The 7,609-nt window shown below is 41.3% G+C and overlaps 1 pseudogene across 1 annotated transcript; it reads right to left on the bottom strand.

The window, feature by feature from the left end:
- Positions 1-1,880: 1,880 nt before the first annotated feature.
- LOC310961217 (neurogenic differentiation factor 2-like) lies at positions 1,881-5,089 on the bottom strand (annotated as a pseudogene). Its single transcript has 2 exons — positions 4,814-5,089; positions 1,881-2,979 (listed from the first exon to the last, which is right to left on the bottom strand). The product of its transcript is annotated as a neurogenic differentiation factor 2-like (transcript).
- Between the last annotated feature and the right edge of the window lie 2,520 nt (positions 5,090-7,609).

Genomic DNA, 7,609 nt, shown 5'->3' with positions numbered 1-7,609 from the left:
AACTGCCAGTAAAAATGTTATTTTTCTACCAACAGACTTTTTCTTTTTTTAATGAAAACAATTTGGTAGGATGAAAAATAAAAGGTTTATCAGGCAAATATCACTGATGTTGATATTTTAATGGATGAAGTGACATGTTAACAATATAATTGTATCATTAAAACCTGGGATTTGTGACCGCTGCTGGTGTGACCAGGCCCACATTCACATTCTCTGAGCACTCTTATCTAAAAATGCACTTTGTGTGTGCAGTATGTCAAATGTTGGTTCATTTTCTGTCTCGCTCTGAGTGGCTGAGGCCTTTTGCTCACAATCTAACTTATTTTACGTTAACTAATGTACTGAAGGCTTAGAGTCAGAGAACACACAACAAACGTTATTAAAAATGTTGAATTGCTTTTAATCCGGGTTCTGAGTCTCTATTCTTTTTTTAAAGAGCTCATTGTAGTTTAAACCATCTTGTGTGTCAGTCAGTTGTTGAGTGCATCAGTGGCTTAGATGCGAGAAACGTTTTACTGTTAGAAAAAGAAGAAATTGCAAATGGAATTGGAATTTCAAATGACTTTTCTTGTTTGTAGATTGTTGTAATTCATGTGTATTATTCCCATACTTTATTGTTGCTATTGTAAAGAAAAAAAGAAAGTCCTATGAATGGTTGGTCTAAGTAAGGCTACTTCAAAGCTAAATGAATGTCCAAGCTGGAGGGTGAGAATAAACAAAACGTGGTCTCTTTCTTTCGTCTGAGGCTTTTCAAAGTTGATACCATTTTTATTTTGCATTCTCTTGCTTCTGCCTATTTCTTGAGCATATTTGTTTGATTTCTGTATCTTAATTGTCCAATATCCAGTTGGATTATCTGAGTACATTTTGGCAAATTGAACTTCAACTATACGTGTTTGTTAATCTAATTATGTGATACACCATTTCAGAGTCAGTGTTCTTTAGGTAGCCTATCTTAGATGTTACCAGCCAAAGTACTTATTTATACCCAAATCAATCCAAAAATAAAAAATATGTTGTGTTCTTTATGCATCATATCAGTCAGAACAATATTTAGTTATTAACCAAATCTATATATTCTTAATTTGTCAAGTTAAAATTAAGATAAATCTCACCTCAGTATTTCACCTTTATGCACATGGGTGGTGTTTTGGATGGAATTAAAATATCTTTACTTGTGTCATTTATTAACACAATGCACTGCACAATCACGGTAGCTTCACTTTTCAGGAGGGGCTTTAATGTGTGATTTAAAAAAACTAAAAAAAAAAGGATAAGAGACCTAAAAATATTTTTGACATGCCTGTTGAAACCATTTTCTCTTCAATAGGACTTTTTTTTTCTCACTTCCAGCAAAAGACTCTCAATGATATTATTTCAGACCCGATTTATAATTGCGTGGAAGCTTTTTTGAAGTTATATTTTCGATCTAACATTTATTAAATGACAACACACACGTCTAATACATATGTCCATTGCCTTTTGCAGGGGACACAGGTTTTCTCATTCTGATTCAACGCACTGCTTCAGGCCCGCATGTCCACCCAGCCCGAGAGTGAGCGCCACCCCCGATGCTCAAAAGAAGAGTTGTTCGATCATATCAGACAGTTATAAAACATTTTTTTTATTTCTGTTCTTTGTGTCATAACATGTTTAGGCCTATACATCTTTTATGTCAATTGCACTCATTCTGCATACAGGATATTACTGGACACACTTTGATTGGATGTACAACAGTATAGGGATGACATCGGTATACAGAAGGTTATCAGTCTGCCACTTCCATCTCCTATCCGTTCAGAAGCTTCTTTTGTTTCCCAAACAATATTACACGTTATAGGATTGTCATTATAAGGTCGATGTGTCTGATTGTGAGGGGCTCAGTTGTGGAAAAAAGCATTGAGATCCTCATACGGGGGCGCCCTGTCGTGGTGCAAGTGCACATCGTGGAAAGGTGGAATGTTTTCCGAGTGCGCACCGCCACTGCGCGCTCCCGAGGGCCCAAATGGTATGCTGTGGCTGGGCCTAGACGTGGTCAGTCCGGAGTAATGCATAGAGTAATGATAGTTCCTGTCAGTCTCAGAAGGCTCCTGCTGTCTCCCGGAAAGTCCGCCGTTCAGGCAGACGGGGGGGCTGTGTGGGGCCTCGTAGTCGGGGCTGTTATAGTCAGGGGACGTCCCACCTGGCGGGTACACGGCCTCATACCCAGTACCGTAGGAATGACCACGCACGTTAAGCGCACCGCTTCCTGGTTGGTAATGAGGACTGGAGATGCGGTTACACCGGTAGGAGTAGGGATGGACGGAGAAAGGAGAGCTGGGCATGTGGAAGCGGGCTCCATCCGAACACGGTTCAGTCAGGAAGTTCCTGGTGTTGAGCTGCAGGCAGCCTGCCACCAGGTTGGTAGTGGGCTGAGACAGGCCTTTGCACAACATCTGCACGTAGGCCACCACATCTGGCCGTTTCCCGTTGCGTAAAATCTCCCCAAGGGCTAATATATAATTCTTGGCCAGCCTCAGGGTCTCTATCTTGGAGAGTTTTTGGGTTTTGGAGTAGCATGGCACCACTTTGCGCAGATTGTCCAGCGCGGAATTCAAATCGTGCATGCGCGTGCGCTCCCGCGCGTTTGCCTTCATACGACGCACCTTTGAGCGCTCAGCGCGCGCCGGCGTCATCTTGCGTTTCTTTGGGCCGCGCTTCTTGGGTTTGTCTCCACCGTTCTCACCGTCGCACTCCTCTCCCTCATCATCCTCATCGTCGTCGCCGGCCATCTCAGACTCAGCTCGACTGCTGCCTTCCAGAGGCTCGTCTAGGTCGTCGTCGTCGTCGTCGTCGTCGTCCTCGAGGTGACAGGGCTCGTGCTGTTCGTCTTTGTCCTTGCTGTCCTCGTTATCATTGTCCGCCACCCAGTCAGCGGCGAGCCTCTGGACGTCCGGCAGGACCTCGCTGAACAGACGGCTCAACATCGTGGCAAGCAACCTGCAAAGAGACACAGTGGACACTTTAACTGGACTGCTCTGCACCCCGCTGCTGCTGCTGCTGCTGCTGCTGCTGTCAAAGCAAGAGAAGCTGCCTCAGCGGGCTCCCAAGGCCTTATGTCCCTTAGGCAAATTAGACTAGAATTACTATTCCGTAAATATTTCATACGGAAATTAAACGGTCCGTGGTATTTATCAGTAAATGAAAAGCTCCATTTTCCAGGTTTATCCTGACATATTTCCAGCTAATTATTAGAAGACTGAACTGGGGAAATAGGGCCTTAAAACACGAATAAATCTCCGGTTTAACGGGTTGTGTATCCCAGATGTTTTCACAACGCTTGTTGTAAGAAAGATTCAAATAATAGTGAGCAGTCTTTTATCTATTTTTCTTTTCTTTTTACAAAAATCTGATTATTTTAAATGACATAAAGCAACAGGCTGGGCCACCCCTCGGCCTACACATGTGCCTCGGTCTGCGCCCTCCAGTACAGGGAGCGGTGCTAGTCTGCTTCAGCGGGTCCCCCAGGGACGCGCAAAGGGTGCGAGTCCCTCCTCCGTCCTATAAATTACCAATCTGGAGGAATTCCAGTACAGCCAGGCCACACTGGACCATAGGCTCCCAAACATATTTTATTACGGTCTCTCTCTGAATTAACTGATTTTTAAAGCCTATAATCCGCTTTAAAATGACTTCACCTGTACCACTCGAGAACATTTCTGTGAATAGAAATACATAGAAGTATTAGCGAGTCGCCATAGATATTTTAGAAAGTGTTGCCTTATAATAACGATGTTGAAATATGCATTAGGACCAGAGCCTCTGCAAGGTTCATGGAAGCCAATTTTGGACACTGCTGCAGGCCACAGAAGAATCAAAACCTATCTATTTTCCGTTGCTGAACTTTATTGATCTGGATCTTTTTTTCATTTCGCTGACGCTTTTCTTTCCCGTAATTAAAAAGCAGGTGCCATGTTAATGAACAAAACTGTATTTTAAGGTCTTAATGTGATATTTGATCATCTTAATTCGATTAAAAGAAATGCATTTATTTCCCCCTCTGGATTCATTGTATCAGATTGACAAATAATTCAGGCTTAACAGTCAAGTTATTTATAAAGCAACATTTCATAAAAGCTCGAACTGTCACCAAAATGTTTTCTTGAGCATCCAATCTGAGCTCAGCTGTGCGTGGAGTCTAAGGACGTTTTTTTTTCTAATCTTGTAAGCACAATGTAATTAATGCGAACCAATACCTTGTCAATTAGCCTGTGTATCTCTATGGAGAATTCTTCCCCCACAGTGCTGTGACGCGCGTCGTGCAGGAACACACACACACACACACACACACACACACACGCACACACACACACACACACACACACACACACACACACACACACACACACGCACACACACGCACTTTTAGGTTTTCTATTTTATGATTTTTTTTTTAATGAATAAAAATACACTCTCCAGTGATCATAGTCTAATTTCTAACATTATAAGATATACGAATACAAAAGTGCCGGAGTGGCCCATCACTTAAGGATCAATGTGCATTTGTAGATTTATTTAAACAAAATCTACCCTCACTATCCTCGATGGTCAAACCGGCGATAAAGAGCCCGAAGAAGACATTTAAAGCTTTCTGATCACGTCGCGTGCATGCGAGAAAAAGATGCCAGAGATTTCAGGGGGAAAAAATAGTCCGTTATATTGATAAATGCTCTGCTACTATAATTCCTCCCTCGCAATACAACATGCATTAACACACAGAGACAAAAACAAAAAGCCTGTATAGTCTCATATTGACTTGAAATGTGTAACGTACCTCCGTGGTGGAGCTCAGTGACGGGGCAAAGCGGGTTTGTTTACACCATCTCTCTCCGGGTGGGCATCACATCCACACGCCCTGTGCACGGATGCGCTGTGTTCTCTGCTCTCACACCTCTCTCTCCTCTCCTCTGTCTGCTGCTGATGCTGCTGCTGCTGCTGCTGCTGCTGCTGCTGCTGCTGCTATCCCCAGTCCAAACGCGTGGAGGGATCCGTGTGGCACCTCAGAGGCAGGACTGGGTGGGTTACATACCAGCTCTGATGCCAGGCCCATATGGCTGGCACGTCATTGGCAAGAGCCATCACATGAGAGCCGGTGATTGACATGCGGCCGCATTCACAGAGACTGGCTTCCCCTGGGGGAGAGGGACTCGCCATCTGTCACTGAGCTGAAAGAGAAAATGGAATAAGGAGTGAATGGCACAAAAAAACCCGCACTGGATTCAAACAGCTTCTGTTAGCCTCCATCTTTAAAAAAAAACGGGGTTAATCTCATATAGAAGGTTTAGGGAAACAATCCCCTTAGAGATATAATTATAACAATCCTATTATGATCATTTTATAGGATGATATCATTCAAATAATATTGAGTTGTTATGGGATTACTAATGATTTTGTTGGATAAGGAAACACAAATAATCCACATGAGCCCTGTGGGGAAAATTATTGAATGTTTTAATGATACAATTAGAAGAATTAATAGGCCAACAGGAACAATTAGGTCTCTATAGAAATGCTATAAGGCAAAGCTGAGTTTCCAACGTAAGACAGCCTTCACAGAAAAGCCCGGGATAAATAAGGAACCCGCCATAAAGATCAGAGTCAGGGTGCAATTGCCTAAACGAGTCAATTGAACTGAGCCAAGCAGAGCTTCTTGGTTTGGGTTGCCAGGCTTGGCACAGGTGCCGGTGGGCGGGCTAGTGCCAAAGGTGGCAGAGGCACAGATTGCACAGAGGGGCCAGAAGATGGGGCAGGACGAGAGAGAGAGAGAGAAATAAGAGTGAAAAACAATTTAGAAAGGGTATGCTTATCATTATCATGATGTTTGTGGAGTACGGTTTATTGGTTTGTGCGACAATTTCAGTTAAACCAACATGTCTGAATGATTTGATCAATGTATTAAGATTTATAGGCAGGGTCACACCCCAACATGGTGCCCCTGTGTAATCATCAATGGTCATTACATTTGACTAATTCAGTTTATTGATCAAAAAAAGCACATTTTCAAATAGATATTCTTAATAAATTACATTTCCGGCTGTAATCAAACCTATTTCAAGAGAGATGCCATTTTAGAAAATATATTAAAAAACGTATAAAACCGTTATTATGTCATTCCTAACATTATACACATAGCATTTACTAATAAGGAGCTGAAGGTACATCTGCATCCCAGTATCAATAATCAAAATCAATAATGATTTGATCATGATGTTTTTCAGGTTTTCTTTATCATGTTGTATGTTATAAACCATTCCACAATTCCCCACACAGCTATGTGAGAATTTAATACTATAGTGACCAAATGAATGATGAGAAAAACATGTTTTATTTAAAAATGAAAACCTAGATATGAGTCTGGTTAATTGTATTGATGTATTCAGGTCTGCTTGAGTGGTTTCATTTTAAGAGGAACATCAACAAGAAACCTGCGTGAAACTTGAACTCTGTGTCATAACTGCTCTTGGGTTTGTAACCTTGGAATCATAATGCACTCTATACATTATCAGTCATACACGGTTGAGCAGGGACTCAGTTGATGTGCTTTCTGAAGCTACGTGTGGGTGACATCTACTGGTGATAAAAGGTTGGTGTATGTCTGGGAAAAAAGGACTGAAGTGATGTCATTCCTTTTGCTTAATATTAAGCGGGATATGGCGTGAGGCCTTTATAGCATTGTAATGTGTGTCCACTTATTATTTTGCTAAAGATAGGTGATAACTGTCTAGTAGTGCATGTGTGACAGCAGCGTGTGAATATGCTGACCTTCAAAAGATTTTTCCTACATGAATCCTGTATTATAAGACCTTTAAAGAGGAATATGTTAATTAAGTGCAACACGTTTAATTTAGTACTAAATGCCACTGTTTCTTTTGTGTGTGTGTGTGTGTGTGTGTGTGTGTGTGTGTGTGGGGGGGGGGGGGGGCATTTTTCTGGTATACAGTATATTATCTTAATGTTTAATATTTTAACTGATTAGATGTATTATTTTAAATGTTTGAAATCAAAATGAAGCTTTATTATATATTATCCTCCAGAATATTCAGATGTACTCATCCTCTGTATTTTGATCATAAACGTTTGCAGAGTTCATGTAGAAAACAGTCATATTACAGTTTTATTTTATTTTAAATACTGTCTTACCAATTAGTACCAGAGTAGCCTACATTTGCTTAAGTGCTGTTCTTAAGTACAGATTTAAGGTGCTTGTACTTTCCTTGAGTGGGCTTCTTCCATTTGATGCCACTTTATACTTCCACTTGACATTTTGGAGGGATATTTTACACCACTACATTTATCAGTTAACTTAAGTTAGTTATTTTGAAGACTTAGATTATTAATCCAAAATACAATTCACATGATGGTGTTTTATGTTGTGTCGATAAGGATTAAGCTATTCAACGGTGTATACAGTGTTTCAAATCAGACCCACCTTTATCAGCTGCAACATTAAAGTGCAAATCACATCCCTCAGTGCAAGGAGAGAGAACTTCCAGGGAAGAGAAAACACTGGAGCACTGAAGCAGACTAACACCCCTGTGTCACAGAGCAAATGCAAGGCAAACACATCACC

Source organism: Echiichthys vipera, assembly GCF_963691815.1.
Source record: "Echiichthys vipera genome assembly, chromosome: 18".
Classification (NCBI taxonomy): domain Eukaryota; kingdom Metazoa; phylum Chordata; class Actinopteri; order Perciformes; family Trachinidae; genus Echiichthys; species Echiichthys vipera.
Note: the sequence above shows the minus strand (reverse complement) of the source record. Positions and strands in the feature narration are given on the sequence as shown.